This window comes from Acinonyx jubatus, chromosome B2, assembly GCF_027475565.1.
Source record: "Acinonyx jubatus isolate Ajub_Pintada_27869175 chromosome B2, VMU_Ajub_asm_v1.0, whole genome shotgun sequence".
Classification (NCBI taxonomy): Eukaryota; Metazoa; Chordata; class Mammalia; order Carnivora; family Felidae; genus Acinonyx; species Acinonyx jubatus.
The window spans coordinates 94,398,619-94,417,508 of NC_069385.1; the positions used below are offsets into that span (position 1 = coordinate 94,398,619).

Below are 18,890 nucleotides of genomic sequence, written 5' to 3' on the forward strand. Positions count from 1 at the left end.
AGTCTACGTCCCTCATGCACCATATGGCCAGCCAGTTCAAAATAACCATGCAGCTGCCGGCTTCACTAGCGGTTGCTTCTGAGCAATCTTCAGGGGTAACTTACTGTAGCTTCGGATAGAGTGTTGCTATTTTTAGTGATGCTGATGGCAGAGATTGGTGAGGGAGAACAGAGGAAGCAGTGGTCTACAGGCTTATCTTTGAAATGAGTGAGGAGCAAACATATTATCTTCAAGAGAAAAGGTTTGAGAGTCTAGAGAAAATCAGACAAAAGCCAGTCACCCCGATAACAGTGAAGAAACCGCAGAAAGCATCAAAGCAAATTTCTTGCATACTTCCATTGTCCTTAAATGGAAATCACAAATAGACATGTTGCAAATAAATGATGTTGTAATGACAGGTGTTCTGGCATTTCTATTAATAAGCTTGGTTGAAATTTTGGCATGTAGTCTTACAACATGCTGGTTATTATATGTTAAAAGTAAAGTGCCATTTGGTGGAGTTTTATGTGAAACTGTGTGATAATTCTCTAGGCAAGCCTTTCTCTCTTTGATGTGCTAATATCATGTGCAGTTTCTATTTTATAATATATCTTCTGTATTGGGTGATGGCTACTTTAGTAAATCCTTTTCTGATTTCATGGCAATTTGATTTTCATCAACAATAAAATCAACCGAAAACCTTCAAAGTGATGCTGCTGCCTGGTGGGTGTGAACCCTGTACCAATCATCCTTCTCTCATTTGGCTTCTGGGCTATGCCTCACATCAAACAGCACTGTTAGTCTCTCAAATCCTGAAGGGGAGAGGCTCTGCTCACTGCCTGTCAGTCAGGCTGGGATCGGTTATGTAGACTCCTGTTTCAACTTTTTAACATCCCCAACAACAAAGCAACTTGTAATCCCACAAAATCAAGAGCCCAGACACCATGATTTTAATTTTAGCTGTGCCCCGTAATAAACTGCACCGCAGATCAACAATATTTTTTTCTCAGCTCCCCTCTGCAGGAAAGAATGCTTAGCTCAATCGTGACTTCCAAACAGAGATAGGGGAGTAAGCATTATTCTTTGCTTAAATATCACTTGAGTTTGTGAAGGACAAAGAGTATATCAGAAATTACAGATAGGTGGAAATTTATTTTTTATTTATTCACTGCATTCGTCTGTTTCTTGGATCTGAATTTTGAGAAATTAGATTTTAACAGACTAAACGGTTACACCTGAGCAGTGGCACATGTGCTAAGGAACACTGGATTGCAAACATATATTTTGTGAGAATGCAAGGAAACCAGTTTTAATGGCGAACCAACACAAGGTTATATCAACCTATGATATATTACGACTCCAAGTGACCAAACAATTAATATAGTCAGGTTTGAGTTGAAGAGTGAAATATATCGTCACACTAGTGAGAAATAATTTTTACATTAACATCTTCAGCCCTTTTATGTGTAAATAATTTGTCATTCATTGCAGTGGGCTTTGACCTAAGAATGAAAACAAAACAAAACAAATTCCATAAATCTATCCAAGCTCTGGTCTTCATAAGCTTCATTGACAGAGCATGAGGTGGCAGTGTTTTGCATGTTGTGAATCAAAATTATATATATGTTTTATTTTTATTTTTGTTTAATGTTGATTTTTTGAGAGACAGAGTGCGAGCCGGGGAGGGGGGGGGGGGGGAGAGAGAGAGAGAGAGAGAGAATCCAAAGCAGGCTCCAGCCAGTTAAATGGAGAGGCCTTGTGTAGGTACCAGTGGGGAATCCCAGTGGAGCCCAGCGTTTGAGTCACCCCTGCCCAGGCATTACACATGCAAGTAAAGAACTCTCCAGATGGTATCGGCCTCTAGCCATTTGAGTGATCACAGATTGTTGGAGTCCTATCTGTAGCCCCAGGCTCTGGGATGAAAACACATTATCCCCATTGTCCTCTGTCTAAATCCCTCACCCACAGAATCCATGCATATAGTAACATGCTTGTTATTTTAGGCAACTAAGTTTGACATGGTTACTTATATAACATTAGATGACTGGAACATATTCCTACAATTTTATTCATAAAATTAAAAGATTCTCAACATTGTGAGCAATTTTCCAAATACTGGATTTGTTCTCTTGTGTTTCTGCTGCCCTCTCATGGCAATTACTACAGACTTTGAAAATTTCTGGGGATTTGTGTGAGTTTGTGTATTTGGTATTTTGATTATTTTGTTATTTATCTGCACCTTATTTTGAAACATATGTCAAAGTTCTGTTTCAAAGTTGCCAGTAAGAGAAAAGGCTTCCAAGAAAGACAATTCAAAGATTTCCAGAATGTTTGACTTAAAAAGTATTAAGCTAGTCATAAAGCTGGTTTAAGTCCTTTGTACCTTTGAATGTCTACTTTAATGCCAAGAGACTCAATCAAGGTTAATTGGTTAGGTAATTCTTATTTCTTTGTAAGGTTTCTTAATTTTATTACAACCTGCGAAAATGAGTGCTATGGCATTTTGTCAGGGATGTTACATAGATCCCAGAAGGGGAAGGTATTGCACCATACGGAATGTACTGCCCCAAACCAAGACTGGGATAGTATTCTTTCTTAGTCCCTCCTTTTGACCAGGTCAGATTGTTGAAGGTTTGTTGTAGCCAAGAAAGGACCATGTGGCATTTTTGTGCTGAGAACATTAACTGAGTTTGTTGCTTCATCAATCATTTCTTAACTTTCTTACAGATGGTGGAATTTAGATAAGGGATCAAGTTATACAGTATACTACCATCAAGGTTACCTGCAATCTATTTACGCATTGACTTCTTTCTTTACCAGTTTCCTATGTTAGGGAAGAATTTCTAAGCAGAATCCTAAGGTGATTCAATTTACTGATATATATTCATATGCTATTAATATATTTTATAATATTTAGTGCTACATATATGTTTAGTTGGCTTATCCCTCTCAACATGTTTTTTAAGTATTAATATTTGCTTTGCTTTTTTAAACTAGACCCAATCTTCACTCTGCCCACACATTACAAATTCCAGTAGACACATAAGAATCACCAGAGCGAAGCAATAGACCCACACAGATAGACAATGAATATATTGGGTCTATATAATAGGTCAAATGAGAAAGAAAAATTTCCCAAATAACTTTATTTTGCTCGTTGTAAGAACTACTACATATTTAGTTTTATGGGTAATTTTAATGTCAAACCAAGTAAGAATGGTGATCTAAAATTAAAAAAAAAATTATGGTTTTTAACTCTTAGAAAAACCTTTGATGGAAGGTTGTTATTTGTTTGTTTTTAGAAAGATAGTGTTGCATGTTTGTTTTAAATTGTTAGAACTTGACCCCAATACATGTCCTTTGAAGAGAAATTTGGACTACTTGTTCTAGTGCAGCTTGGGGAATTTAGAGATACAGTTAAGAGGATAATGGGACCGGAGTAATGTTAAAGAGAAAAATCGTGCACTTAAGTGCACTATCAGCACTAATTCAGATTTTGAATTTCATTAGTTGCAGTGATGTTTTTGACTTTGTACTCTGTTTTCTCCTTATTGTTTTCTTTAATTTCACAAACCATTCAAAAGTTAAATAGTAATCTAGTTTTATCAGCCATAAATACACGAATCATTCGTAGTTGAATAGTGTTGTCATGAATACTTGAAATTTTGTTTGAGCTCTTGACAACCCTTGATAAAAAGTAGAGAGCTCTTTTTTCTGGTTATGGTTCATGATGCTAAACAGAGCCCAGAGAAGGACAAAGTAGCCAAACTCCTTAGTCTAACAGATAATATTGCTGAGTTCACTTTTGCTTTCTGTATTGGTTCACCAAAATTGAAATCAAAAAGACCGAGTAAACATAAAAAAAAAATGTTAAATTAAAAAAAAAGGCGGTGGGTGCCTGGGTGGCTCAACCAGTTGAGCGACTAACTTCGGCTCAGGTCATGATCTCATGGTCCGTGCGTTCGAGTCCCACGTCGAGCTCTGTGCTGACAGCTCAGAGCCTGGAGCCTGCTTCTGATTCTGTGCCTCCCTCTCTCTCTGCCCCTCCCCCACCCATGCCCTGTCTCTCTCTGACTCAAAAACAAATAAACATAAAAAAAATTTAAATAAAAAGACCAAGAAAAATGAAAAAGCCAGGATACAAATGAAATTTTATGTATTTTGCTATGAACACAATCAATTGCACCACTTGGCTTTTAGTGGCTGAGACAAAGTTTTATATACTTCCCGGGATGCCATTCACAAGGCATTCTCTGTGAACTGTGCTTCTAATTGTCCAATACTGCTTGTCACCAGCACTTAACCTAGTTACAGGAGTGACCATACCACAAGTCAGTACAGGACACACTTCCATGTATGTCTTTCTTAATATCTAAATATCAGAAATTACCTAAACTTCTTTTTTTTTAAGTTTATTTATTTTGAGAGAGAGAGAGAGAGGGAGAGAGAGAGAGTGCAGGGGAGGGTCAGAGAGAGGGAGAGATAGAATCTCAAGCAGGTTCTGTGCTGTCAGGCCAGAGCCAGATGTGAGGTTCAGTCTCACAAACTGCGAGATCATGACCTGAGCCTAAATCAAGAATCAGATGCTTAACTGACTGAGCCACCCCGGTGCCCCTAGATTTCTTGTTAGTATATTTATTGTTGAAATGTTACTTGCAAAGATATTTATTGTGTCACATACTTTCTGTGCAAACAGCATTTGTTTTAATTTTGGTAATACTAACATTTAATTTTTTTTGCTTTTGAGGTCAGGGTTTTGAGATGAACTGTGAATGTATGCCAGTATTCTTGCATGTAGTTTACCCCAGATAAGGCATGCCTCAGCTATAGGTATATAGTTGCTAAACAGCTACAATTTCGCATCACTATGGGGTCAAAAACAAAACAAAAAAATGTAACCATTGATTTAGAAAACTTGGAATATCTGCAGAAGTTTTTATGTTCACATTTCTAAGTTTATTAAGCCCTGTATTTGCTGCTGCTTCTTTCTCAATAGTAGGCTTACTGTTTTCTCTTCCTTTTGATATTTTGCATGTTTTGAAAACAAAATTATTTCAGTTATTTGGCACTTTTATGGGATATTTTCCCCCATTTTTCTTAATTTTCTTCCTTTCACCTGTCTACCTTAAAACAATTTTAGAGCTAAAATTATTTAAAATCAGGAAAAAATTTCCAGTGTTTGAATACTGAATAGCTCTCATTTCTATTTCCCTGAATATTACTGAAATATGTGAGAGATATTTATTTCCTCAGTAGCACCACCATCATATTTACTTAAATCAAACTAAGTCAACAGTCACCACTACCAAACCAGGAGAATAAACAGTAAAGAATAAGAAGCCATCAACTAAACAGACACAGCCTTCCTTGGGCTGAGTTAATATTTTCAGGATCTCAGGGTGCTTGGGTGGCTCAGTCGGTCAAGAGTTGATTTCGGTTCAGGTCATGCTCGGTTTGTGAATTTGAGCCCCACTTGGTTCTCTGTGCTGACAGCTCAGAGCCTGGAGCCTGCTTCAGATTCTGTGTCCCTCTCTCTGTGCCCCTTCCCCACTCACATTCTGTCTTTCTCTCTCTCAAAAATAAACATTAAAATAATTTTAAAAAATATTTTTAGGATCTCAATCCTATACATTTTAGATTAAAAGTGATATCCACATTTTAAAAATAATTATAACTATAACAATCTTAAAGCATGTAGAAACTTTTATTTTGATTATCATTTGTCTTAAGGAAGAATTCATAATATGGATAAAGCAGAATTATGTTTAATGGGCAATTCTATATCTTTAACATAATAATCTGGATTGTAATAATTAAACTTGAGGAATCCTTAATATTATGAAGGTGACTGTGGGGTGGTCTTAATTTTCCCTGAATTGATCAGAGGTGTAAACTATGTGTTTCCATATTATACACATACACATGCACGTGTACATTGGCTTATATAATCTTGGCAGAGAAGTTGGCAGAGAAAGTGAAGATGCTAGCTTATTTAGTTCATTAATTTTTATAACCAAAATATATTGTTGCCCAAGAGACAGTAGTTTGCTTGAGATTACTGTGAAATTATTAGGAAATATTTAATTATATGAGGTAAAAAAGAAAACAGAAATAGGAGGACCAGTTTCATGAAAATACTTTGTTTCAACTGGCAGATTAATTTCAAGGAGCCATAACGTTGGAAGCAATAGACTTTACTAAATTTTATCTTGCTATTTCTTAAACTGCTACACCCAAGGTAAGAAGAAAATGGATCCAAATTACTTTAAATAATATAAAATTACCTGCAGGATATAAAAGATTGAGTTGACTATGATTTTTCATCATGATCTAGCCTCTTTAAAACTGAGTAGCATAGACTTGCTTTGGATTCTGTCTTCCTCTGTCTCTGCCCCTCCCTACCTTGTGCTCTGTCTCTCTCTGTCTCTCAAAAAATAAATAAATAAATAAATGTTAATTTTTTTTTTTTTTTTAATAAAAAGATCTCCTGGGAGGCTCAGCTGGTTGAGTGTCCAACTTTGGCTCAGGTTATATATGATCGCACAGTTCATGGGTTTGAGCCCCGTGTTGGGCTCTATGCTGACAGCTCAGAGCCTGGAGCCTGTTTCAGAATCTGTGTCTCTCTCTTTGCCCCTCCCCAGCTCATGCTCTGTGTCTCAAAAAAAAAATAAACATTAAAAAAATTTTTTTAATTAAAAAAAAAACTGAGTAGTTTAGATATAATTTATTTGTGAAAATGCTTTCATCCAACCTCTGTGCTGTTTATCACAGACAGTATGCACCCTAGATGGATGAAAAAGGGGAAAGGGACCCTGTGCCGGGAGTCCCTGAGTTAACAGCCCATATGTTGGGGTGTAACAGTTGTCTGCATTTCATGACAACTCATACAGGGAAGAAGGTCACCACTTTCCAACCCTAGTCCTGTTCTTAGGGCAAGAGTAAGAGCAGCATGAGCTTTTGGGGAAGTCTGCCTGTGTTAGGAGCCCAGAGTTTCCTCTTTAAGAGGAAAGAATTTTTCTTCATCCCTCTAGGTTTATAGGTCAGAAAATTGGTCACAGTATGTTTAGTTGCAAGTGTAATAGTTTCTTCCACATTGCTATGAATTCTTAAGGCTATAAACCAAAAATGTCATTTAAGTGCACATGTTTTACCTCTAGCCATTGTTTGTTTGTTTGTTTTTTAAAGCCACCAGGCCTAGATCATATTTTTTTGCCTTCTATTAGGGTATAATTCACATATGCAAAAATCTAACACTTTTTAAAAAAATTTTTTTGGATGTTTATTAATTTTTGAGAGAGAGAGGGAGAGAGGAAGCATGAGTGGGGGCGGGGCGGAGAGAGAGAGGGACAGAGGAACTGAAGCAGTTTCTGTGCTGACAGCAGAAAGCCCAGTGCGGGGCTTGAACTCACAAACTGTAAGATCATGATATGAGCCAAAGTCTGATGCTTAACCAACTAAGCCACCCAGTGCCCCGAAAATCTGCCACTTTTCAGTGTACAAATGTACATTGTCATGCTTGTACCATCACAATCAAGATAGAGCATGTTTCTGTCACACCAAAAATGTCCTTTGGGCCTTGCCTCACTCTCTGGTCCTAGGAGATCTCTGATCTGCTCTCTGTTACCATCTTTTAACTTTTCCTAGAATTTCATAAACTAATTTACACAGTATATAGCTTGCTTCTGTGTTGTTTCTCTTGACATAATGTTTTTGAGGATTATCCATGTTGATGCATGTATCAATAGTTTGTTCCTTTACATCACTGAGAAGTTTTTCATTGTATGGCTACACCAAAATTTACCCATTTTTTGATGATTATTTATAGATTGTTTATAGTTTAGGCTATTATGAATAAGGCTGCTGTAAAGATTCATATATGTCGTTGTATGGAGATATGATTTCACAATAGAGGATTTGGGAATTATTCTTTGAAAGTTAAAGAACAAGGACGTTAATATAATCTTTTTCATTAATATAATACATTTACCACAGGGCAATATATTTTTTTAGAAAGTTAGAAAGAAGTATTCCTAATGTGTTGGTCATAAATTTACTTTCTGATTTTTGGTATGGTTTACTCGACACTCATGACATCTATTAGTTCCGTGAAAGACTATTTTATTAGTTACTCATTTTTCATTCTGCAAATAATCATTTCTAAATTAAGGTTTGGGAGAATTTTTTTTTCAGCAGTGCCCTAAATTAGGATACCAGAGTTCAGATGCAAACTGAAGATTCTGATTCCCAAGCCAGAAAGATGAGATTTGTTAGATAAATGAAGCCATCTGCATCATTTTAAATAGTTCTACCAAATTGATTCATGAAGCGTCTAATATTTCCATGTAATTAGCAGTGGCATTTTCAAATCTCTATAACTGAGAGGAAAATTTAACCTTCTCTGAAGAATTGCACACTCTAGGGTTGATACTTTAGAAAATTATATTGTTCTAAGGGAATACTCACCAAAGAATTACATCAGACTTTGAACAGATGCTGCAAGATCCCTGTTTTATTGCTGGTGCACCGGAGTGGTGATATTAAAAGTCTTCATCTCCTCCCTCGCATCTGATGTTAAAACAGATTTCCCATTTCTCAGCTCTGACAGTTTAGTGGTGAATCTCTTGTGGCTGTTCCAAAAAAAAAATTCTGCTTTCTCTTCTTTTCTCTTCTACTGTAAAATTAAACTCTGGGCATTAAGATCAATGTCTATCTTTCTGTTGGGACTGTAAGGAGTCTTTCCCTCTAATGAAAGATGGAGGGCTTATTTCAAAAGATAATGTCTGTTTTTCTCTCACTCAAAGAATTTTATTTCTTACTAAAAGTATTTTATACCTGCATATGCACTTTCACCTAAAAATAAATAAACATGCAAAATCTATGTATAATATTAATAGATTTTTATCCAAGATGTAATCTGTGAGCCTCACATCATATCTCATATCATTGCTTTACTAGGGGAAAATCTTAGAGACTGATTTATTATGAAAATCCACAAGTCTGGTAATATCTCATACTCCTGCTTTCTCTTTGCTGCTTAGATTTCTGATCTTTTTCTCCTTCATGCCGTATTAGAGGCATTGAATGCAGATGAACCACTCAGCTATTTTATGTTATAGAGGATAGATGTACTTAGATCGTTAATGTGGAGAATGTTTGTCTTTCATGGCCTATTGCATGGGAGTTACAAATTAATTTCTAACCCTAGTTATCTTTCCTCATGATGTGATTCATAAATTTTTTAGACACTATAGTAGGTGATAGATGTAGTTTACTTAAAAATATTGATACATTTTATGAAACAGTTTCATAAGAAGGATGTTAGATAAATCAGGCATGTTTTATAAATTATTTGAAGGTTTTGTCTAGTGCCATACATCATCCATGTTAAAAAACAAATAAACAAACAAACAAATAAAAAAAGACTCTTCTCTCCCAAATGTGAAGTAATAAATGATAGTTGGTCATATTGATGTTGATAAAAAGTATTATTGCTATCCCAAATATTTTATTGTGTCTTTTAACTAAAACGTGGTTATGAATTTTTCTATATTTTTAATATTATTAAAGTATATGCTACCAATAATAAGATTTGGGTAATTATTATATAAAATTTCTAAAATATAGGGGCGCCTGGGTGGCCCAGTCGGTTAAGCATCCGACTTTGGCTCAGGTCACGATCTCGTGGTCCGGGAGTTCGAGCCCCGCGTCGGGCTCTGGGCTGATGGCTCAGAGCCTGGAGCCTGTTTCGGATTCTGTGTCTCCCTCTCTCTCTGACCCTCCCCATTCATGATGTCTCTCCCTGTCTCAAAAATAAATAAACGTTAAAAAAAAATTAAAATATAAGGGACTTTACCCATACTTAGTGGGATTATACTGTACTTTGTGACCATATTTGACTTTTTGAGGGCTTAAACTCTTTAGTTTAAGGATAAAATTTGCCAGATCCATCTCCACGTAAAATATTACCATTTTTATTGTTTGTTCAAATAATTTAACAGAATTCTAGTTATAGCTTGGAGCAAGTAACTTCACGACGCAAGAGAAAAATAAAAATTATAACTTTTTAATCTTGGTTATCTTGCAGACATATCTTATTACTCTAAAGCAGAGAGTCTTGTGAATTATCCCATGTGTTGACAAGCACTTTTCCCATTCTGCTAAAGTGATTAGTTAAGAGTTGAACATTGATTAATTTATTTATATTTCTTTTTATTTTTTACTTATGTATTTTATTGTTTCAAGTTTTTATTTAAATTCTAGTTAGTTAACATATAGTGTAATATTAATTTCAGGAGTAGAATTTAGTGATTCATCACTTACATGTAACACCCAGTGCTCATCACAAGTGCCCTCCTAATACACATAACCTGAGCCCATCCCTTGCCCATTTCCCCTCCAGCAACCCTCCGTTGAACATTAATTTATTTAACCAGGTGTTTTACTAATGTCTTTAAGAAAATGAGTTGCCAGTGAGCGTTACTAGTTTGATTTTGCACATACATTTCCACATGCGTGTAAACATACCCTGATATTTTTTTTTTATTTTTTTTAACGTTTATTTATTTTTGGGACAGAGAGAGACAGAGCATGAACGGGCGAGGGGCAGAGAGAGAGGGAGACACAGAATCGGAAACAGGCTCCAGGCTCTGAGCCATCAGCCCAGAGCCCGACGCGGGGCTCGAACTCAGGGACCGCGAGATCGTGACCTGGCTGAAGTCAGACGCTTAACCGACTGCGCCACCCAGGCGCCCCCCCCCCGATATTTTAAAAAGTACAATAGAAATATATGACTGAGAGCTTTGACAAAAGGTACATGGTGAATACAATGTAAGTAATATAGGTAGAAAGAAAATAAATAAAAAACAGTACAAATAAGATAGAAAACACAAAATACTTAGAAACAAATCAGCATATATACCAAAACTACATGACAGTTATCTTCCACCAACCTCAAAATGCAAGTGGGTAGAGATGAAGCAATGAAAGCTGCAAGATTAGCATTTGTCGAGGGAAAGCGGAAACAAAACAGTGTGGTTTCTGATGGCACAAGTACAGGCAGATGCCCAGGTAATAATATTTGGCAGGCAAATCTAAGAATAGAAGCTGACCCTTGAGAGGTGTTTTATTTTTATTTTTATTTATTTTTATTATTTTTCTTTATTTTTGAGATGCAGAGACAGAGTGCAGTGGGGGAGGGGCAGAGAGAGAGAGAGACACACACACACACAGAATGTAAAGCAGGCTCCAGGCTCTGAGCTGTCAGCACGGAGCCCAATGCACAGCCCAAACTCACGAACCTTGAGATCATGACCTAAGCTGAAGTCAGACGCTCAACCGACTGAGCCACCCAGGTGCCCCTCGAGAGGTGTTTTATACCTGAATTTATGGGTGAAGTCATTGAGTCCACTTCAAGATCTGAAGATACTGGGAAAGCCTAGGTTCTATGAACTCTTGAAATTCTAAGACTGAGCTACACAATGAGAAGCTGCTGGGCACAGCCCCAAACTAAGCAAGGAAGTAAAAAAAAAAAAAAAAAAAAGGCAAAAATAGAATATTTAAATTAAATGGATCATTGAGCAGATAAGGTAGATTTCAGAAGGCAAGAGGCTGTATTTTTTTATCCTTTTGGAAAACTAAAAAGAGGGGGTGGTAGTGTTTACTCCACATACTGAACAGTAAAGAAAATCTCTCTTCACTTAAAAATGAGCAACAGGAAAGGATTTTGGCTGAATTACATAGGGAGCTATTTTAAGAAATGATAAAGCATCAGAATGAAAATCAAAACAGAAAGATGCACACCAAACAAGTAAGACATGTAGTTTCATATTTAATAGCAAACTAAAAAAAGGAAGTATTGAAATAACCTCAAATCATTTAATTGGGAAAAGAGAGATTCATAAAGAGAGATGACAGGACTGATGAAAGAATTATTATGACCCAGTAATTAAACTACTAGGTATTTATCCAAAGGATACAAAAATGCTGATTCTAAGGGACACATGCACCCCAATGTTTATACCAGCACTATCAACAATAGCCAAAGTATGGAAAGAGCCAAATGTCCATCCACTGAGGTGATGAAAAAGAATGAAATCTTGCCATTTGCAACAGTGTGGATGGGACTGGAGTATATTACACTAAATAAAATAAGTCAGTCAGAAAAAGACAAATATCATATGATTTCATTCATATGTGGAATTTAAGAAACAAAACAGATTAACATAGGGGAAGGGAAAGAAAGAATAAGATAAAAAGAGAGAGGGAGGCAAACCATAAGAGACTCTTAAAGACAGAGAACAAACTGAGGGCTGCTGGAGAGGAGGTGGGTGGGGATGGGCTAAATGGGTGATGGGTGTTAAGGAGGGCACTTGTTGGGATAAGCACAGGGTGTTATATGTAAGTGATGAATCACTGGGTTCTACTCCTAAAACCAATACTACACTGTACGTTAACTAACTTGAATATAAAAAATAAGTAAAAGAAAATGAATTATTAATAAAAGTAAAATGAATTTTGGAAATAAAGAATAAATTAAGAGAAACAAAAGAGGGGTGACTGGCCTTAGTTAAATGTCCGACTCTAGGTTTCAGCTCAGGTCATTATCTCCACTGTTGTGGGATTGAATCCTGTATCAGGTTCTGCTCTGAGTGTAGAGCCTGCTTAGGATTCTCTCTCACCCTCTCTTTTTCTGTCCCCTGCCCTGCTTGTGCACACCCTCTCTCTCTCTCAAAATAAATGAACTTAAAAATAGAGAAACAAAAGAATAGAATTTTAAATAGAATTGTGAAATCACTATGTTGTTCACCTCAAATTAATACATTTTATGTCAACTATACCTTAAAGAAATTTAAAAGGAGAAACAAAAGAGCAATGAAAAGCAAATAATAATTTCTTAAATTTAAATATGATTAGAATTTGAAAGGATGTGTATATAGAATACAGGCAAAGAAATCCACCATATATACAGAAGGAGTTCTCAAAAAAGAAAACACAAGCAAAGGGGCAAAATAAAAAGCCATAATGAATAAAATTTTCCTGGAACTAAAAACATTCTTGAAACTCTTTATAGAGGGTTGCCTGGGTGGTTCAATTGGTTAAGCGTCCGACTCTTGGTTTTGGTGCAGGTCATAATCTCATGGTTTTGTGAGTTTGAGCTCCACATCTGGCTCTGGGCTGGCAGCATGGAGTCTGCTTGGGATTCTCTCTCCCTCACTCTCTGCCCCTTCCCTACTTGTGCTGTCTCTGTCTCTCTCAAATAAATAAATAAACTTAAAAAAAAAAAGAAACTACATATAGAAACATATATGAACATATAGAAAATGTTCACAATGTACTCTGGACAATTGTATTAGATTTATCCTAAAAGTATTAGATATACCCTAATAAAAATAATAATACTTAAAAAAAGTCTTTGTTCATGAAAGCAAAAATACTAAGTCACTTATGAGAGGGGGAAAAATCAGACTATCTCAGCAATGGTTTTTGCCAGAGATAATAACTAACCTATATAAGATGCTGTGAACGAAGAACTTTTATTCAGCCATACTACCTCCCTACATAAAAAGCTTAAATTGTAAGTAACACACAAGAACTAATGAAATTATATTTCCATAAGTTTGTTCTGAGTAATTTACAATGCAAAACAAATGTAATGGGTTTACTGTGTTATCCTTATGTTATATTGTTAAATGACCAAAGCATAGCCAAGAAAATTATGTATATCATCCTATCATTTATATAAGAAATGAGAAGTGTAAATACAAGTAGGTAAATTAAAACTGTGAGCCTGAAGCTCCTTGTCACAATAGAAGTTAGGAAATCTGTTTACTTCAGGGTTAAGTACAGAAGTCTTAGGAGCCAACTCAAAATGGCTCCCCCTGTTCAAAGACAGGACAATTTTAGCATCAGTAAGGACAATTCCAGTGAATTGAATACATCAAATATTTTTCATTTCATGATAGAAGCATGCGATACCACCTATGACAACTACTTGCTAGAAAGTTATATCTAATTTTTACCAAGTCTTTAGATATAATGAAAAACTTATAGAAAGTACAGGAGAAGGAAGAACATGTTAAGCAACATAACAATGATATAATAAAAGCTGTTCTCTCACAACACTACAGGGGGAAAAAAAGTGTCTTAGTATCTTCTAAAAGAAAAAAAAAATGTGAGGAAGTAAGACAGTTTGAGGAACAGCCTAGAAATTAAAAAAAAAAAGACTTAGGAAATATCGAGTCTGATCACAATACATGCACTTAATTTCAATCCTCAAAATAAGAAACAAAGTGTAAATAATTAAATTGGATAAATCAACACTAAATTGATAATATTGAAATTAACATTTTATTGTTGATTTTTGTGGGTGATGATAGTAATGCAGCTATGTTTTTTAAAAAGTCACTGTCCTTGTGGAGCCCGAGTGGTTCACTTGGGCAAGCATCCAATTCTTGGTTTTGACTCAGTTAACAATCTCACAGTTCATGAGTTCGAGCCCCACATTGGGCTCTGCACTGACAGCACAGAGCCTGCTTGAGATTCTCTCTCTCTCTCTCTCTCTCTCTGACCCTCTTGCATCTCTAAATAAAAAACAAACAAACAAACATTAAAAATATAAAAAATGGGGGCGCATGGGTGGCTCAGTCAGTTAAGCATCTGACTTCAGCTCAGGTCATGGTCTCACAGTTTGTGGGTTCCAGCCCCTCTTCAGCCTCTTTGCTGACAGCTCAGAGCCTGGAGCCTGCTTCAGATTCTGTGTCTCCTTCTTTCTCTCTGCCCCTCCCCCACTCACACTCTGTCTCTCTCTTTCTCTCAAAAATGAACAAACATTGAAAAAAATTTTTTTAATTTAAAAATAAAATAAATAAATAAGGAAAGTAAATAAGTAAATAAATAAGTCTCTGTCCTTTAGAATACATATTGAGACAGATACATTTTTTTAGAAAAAAATGTAGATATATGGAAGAACAGTTTTTTCAATACAAAAAAAATTATAAAATGCATTTTCTAAAGTAATAAGTAGTAATTACAAAATATTCCTCCCACAGATGGAAATACCCCAATATCTTTAAAGGTACTTCATGGAGTAATAAAAGTTAGGAAGAGGAAACTTGTAAGCAGTTGATAGTAGTAAAGTTGAGATAAATGATTCAGGGAAACATGTCAAATTAAACATAATGTCTGAGACAATAAAATTTAAATCATCATTAGCATAGTATTTTAGCAGAATTGCATGCCATTGCCGGACCATCTCTATAGTGTGAAACTGGGACACGTATCCATCAAAATTCAATTTCAATTTTATTTAGTATAGGAATCTCACAATATTGACAAATTTAGAGATGTTTGCTCATCATGAGAGTAATTTTCTTCTGATTTTTAGATATGAAAATGATTGATTTTTAATACTCATTGATTTTTGTAAAATAAATTTTTGTTTTATGCTTTAGTTTAATTGCTGCTGTTCTGGCTTTTTTACATGTAGACAAATAGAGATTTTTCTGAATTGTTTGTACAGATCATGTATTCCAGGTTTCTATTTGTGTGTTATTGGTATTTGTGAGGATCATGATAAATACTTTTAATATACTTTAATTGTTACAATTAACAATTGTTACAAGAAATTTTGCATTGCCACAATAGAACATTTCCATTAAATTACCTTACAGGGCTACAATTAAATAGAATGATGAAAAAATAAAAGCTCAAAGCAGCAATTTTTTAAAACCCAGAGAAATTAGATCCCTTAATAATTCAAAAATGTGACAAACAGAATTTAAATAGCTAAAGAATGATTTGGTTTGTAATATAACAGTAAAGATTAATTGTCTTGTTTAGAAAGATTGATGTCTATAAATTATTTTATCTTGATAAATTCTACAATAATATATTTTGCTTTCAAAATGTGTCTATAGTAAGTCATTTTGATTTTAAAATTATGACTTTAAATAAGTTTAGATATGACAAGACTGCAGTAATTTATGGTTTTCTTAAAAAAATTATTTAGGGGCACGTGGGTGGCTCAGCTAAGTGTCCAACATCGGCTCAGGTCATGATCTCACAGTTGGTGGGTTCCAGCTCCGCGTTGGGCTCTGTGCTGACAGCTCAGAGCCTGGAGCCTGCTTCAGATTCTGTGTCTCCCTCGCTCTCTGCCCCTCCCCCGCTCACTCTCTGACTCTCTCTCTCAAAAATAAACTTAAAAAAAAAATTATTTAGAGGGGGCTCCTTGGGTGGCTCAGTCGGTGAAGCATCTGATTCTTGATTTCAGCCCAGGTCACGATCTCACGGTTGTGAGATCGAGCCCCACTTTGGACTTGTCACTGGGCGTGAAGTGTGCTTAAAATCTTTTCTCCTGTGCCCTGTGTCCCTCATGCAGTCTCTTTCTCTCTCTTAAGAAAAAAATATTTAGAGGAATTTTCACAGTCTGTGCTTTAGCTCCTTACCTGCAGGTGCAGAGACCTTCACAGTTATGCAAGATGATAAATGGGTGGAGTGGAAAGTAAATATTAAAAAATGTTTAAACTTTGTAGAATATTAATATTTACTACAATAATATGTTAATTAAAGTTGTGTGCAAATATAACTCACCGATGTGTTTTTTATATAAGAAGTGCACCTTCAACAAATTCTTTTTGTCAAGGTATATGATCAATAAACTCCAGAAAAGGAACTTTTAGTGCCCTGAAGATGGAAATAACTACATAGATGTTGAAAAAGCAATTGTTTAGTTTTAAAGAACAATGGATATAAGGTTAAAAAATATTGGTTTTGTTTTTTTTAGCAATATTTACATTTTGCAGAGTAAATTCTTTGCATATGTAAGTAATTTAAGAAATTATTTACGTATGCAAAGAAAATAATTATATCAAATAATCTCAAATTTATTATGTTTATAGTCTTACATTGTAAATATATTGTCGACTGAAAAGTCAATTTACATAAGGGTCCAAATGTGGAAGCCATAAGGTTTTTTTTCACTGTTTTTGTTGTTATTTTAGTGATAAAGATAATAATAAACATAATTTTCCCTTAATCTCTAAAACTATCAGATATTTACTTATTTGAGTATTCCAAAAATAATAGTCACAACTACTAATTTTTGAGTAAAAGTAGTTTTTTCAAAGTAGGGTGTTGTTTTAAGTCACAGTTTTGCAACTAAACAAGAAATTAAAGTTGTATAGAAACCAATTTGGCAATAAATTTCATATTAAAAAAGTAAAATAAAGTGTGGATAATGTCAATTAAGTATGAAAAATGAACACTGGGAAGCAAACTTGTCTTTATGATCAATTAAGATTTTATAAAGAGCATCTGTTCCAAAACCAACATTAACTCAAGACCATTTGACTCAAACCTGCTGTTTTTCTTACAATCAGACTTTGTAGTTTTGTACCAACTCCACTAAGATGTATAAACACATGGCCAGGTTGTTTCTTGTAGACAGAAGTTGCTTGATAAATTAATATTTTTGAAAATCTGACACACATTTCAATAAACTCAGTTTTTATGAAACTTTCTTACATACATACTAGTAAATAACTTTTGAAAAAATAAGTTCTAGGGGCTTCTGGGTGGCTCAGTTGGTGAAGTGTCCCACTTCAGCTCAGGTTGTGATCTCAGAGTTCGTGGATTCAAGCCCCTTGCCCACCACCCCCCACCCCCCCGCGTCAGGCTCTGTGCTGACAGCTCAGAGCCTGAAGCCTGCCTCAGATATTATGTGTCCCTCTCTCCCTACCCCTTCCCCACTCATGCTCTGTCTCTCAAAAAGGAATAAACATTATGGGACACCTGGGTGGCTCAGTCAGTTAAATGTCCGACTTTGGCTCAGGTCATGATCTCACAGTTCGTGAGTTCAAGCCCCGCATTGGGCTCTGTGTGGACAGCTTGCAGCCTGGAACCTGCTTTGGATTCTGTGTGTGTGTGTCTCTCTCTCCTGCACCCCATCTTGTGCCCTCTCTGTCTCTCAAAAATGACTAAATGTTGGAAAACTTAAAAAAATGAATAAACATTAATTTTTTTTAAATAAGTTCTCCTAATCTTACTTAGACACATGCTTAAGATGAAATGCAAAATATTGTTTTGAAGGTACTGCATATTTATTCTTTCACATATTCCAGGCAGAGCATCTTGCAGTATTTCTAAAGTCATAGAAGCCTACCCTTTTGAATCCAGGCTTTTAAATGTTTCTCTTGGAACTTAATTTTGATGATGGCATTATTCTACTTCATTGCAAAAGCTGGTGCCAGCTCTCTGAGGACCACCAATAATTTTTTTTGCTACCATATGACATAAAGAATTATTACAGAAAAACAGCAAAAACCAAAGAACTTAAATTCTGCAATAAAGCAATTTTATCTGATAGGAAAAATCTGTATATCATGCATATACTGTTGAAAGATTGCATTGATGAAATGAGAATCTGGAAAATTTTTGAAGTGGACTTTCTGTTAAAATTTGATGGTTGCCTCAGGTGCATTAGAAACTAGAAGCTGAGGTAATATTCCAAGGAAGACAGTAAACTTAGTTAAAATGAAATAGGGAAAAAAATCTAATGAAAAATCACAACTGAAAATAGGCAAAACAACATACAAGTTATAATTGTTCTAATAATCTTAATTGGTATTTTTTTCATACAGCACACAAATAATTTGTCCAGAATTTTTTTTCCTAGTAAGATGATTGATACTGAAACACAGGATGGAATACAGATTCTCCAGATTTACTGTTTTGATACAGGACTGATGAACTCAAATACGCCTATAGCCTTTGGCAAACCTGAGAATGCTTTAGAATATGATAAATTCCCACTACAGTTGGCTAATTAAACATTTTCACTTCATGAAGAGAAATCACTTTTCCAACTTTATACGCAATCCGTTTGCAAGGTGAAATCCTACCAACTTATTGAGACT

The 18,890-nt window shown here is 35.4% G+C and overlaps 1 protein-coding gene and 1 long non-coding RNA gene across 14 annotated transcripts in view; both read left to right on the plus strand.

The window, feature by feature from the left end:
- Positions 1-18,890, plus strand: part of KHDRBS2 (KH RNA binding domain containing, signal transduction associated 2) — a 624,340-nt gene that overhangs the window by 227,139 nt on the left and 378,311 nt on the right. The gene's annotated exons all lie outside the window — the stretch shown is intronic.
- LOC128315610 (uncharacterized) lies at positions 9,779-13,261 on the plus strand. The gene is made up of 2 exons (XR_008298552.1): positions 9,779-10,493; positions 10,725-13,261. It is a non-coding gene; the product is annotated as an uncharacterized LOC128315610 (long non-coding RNA).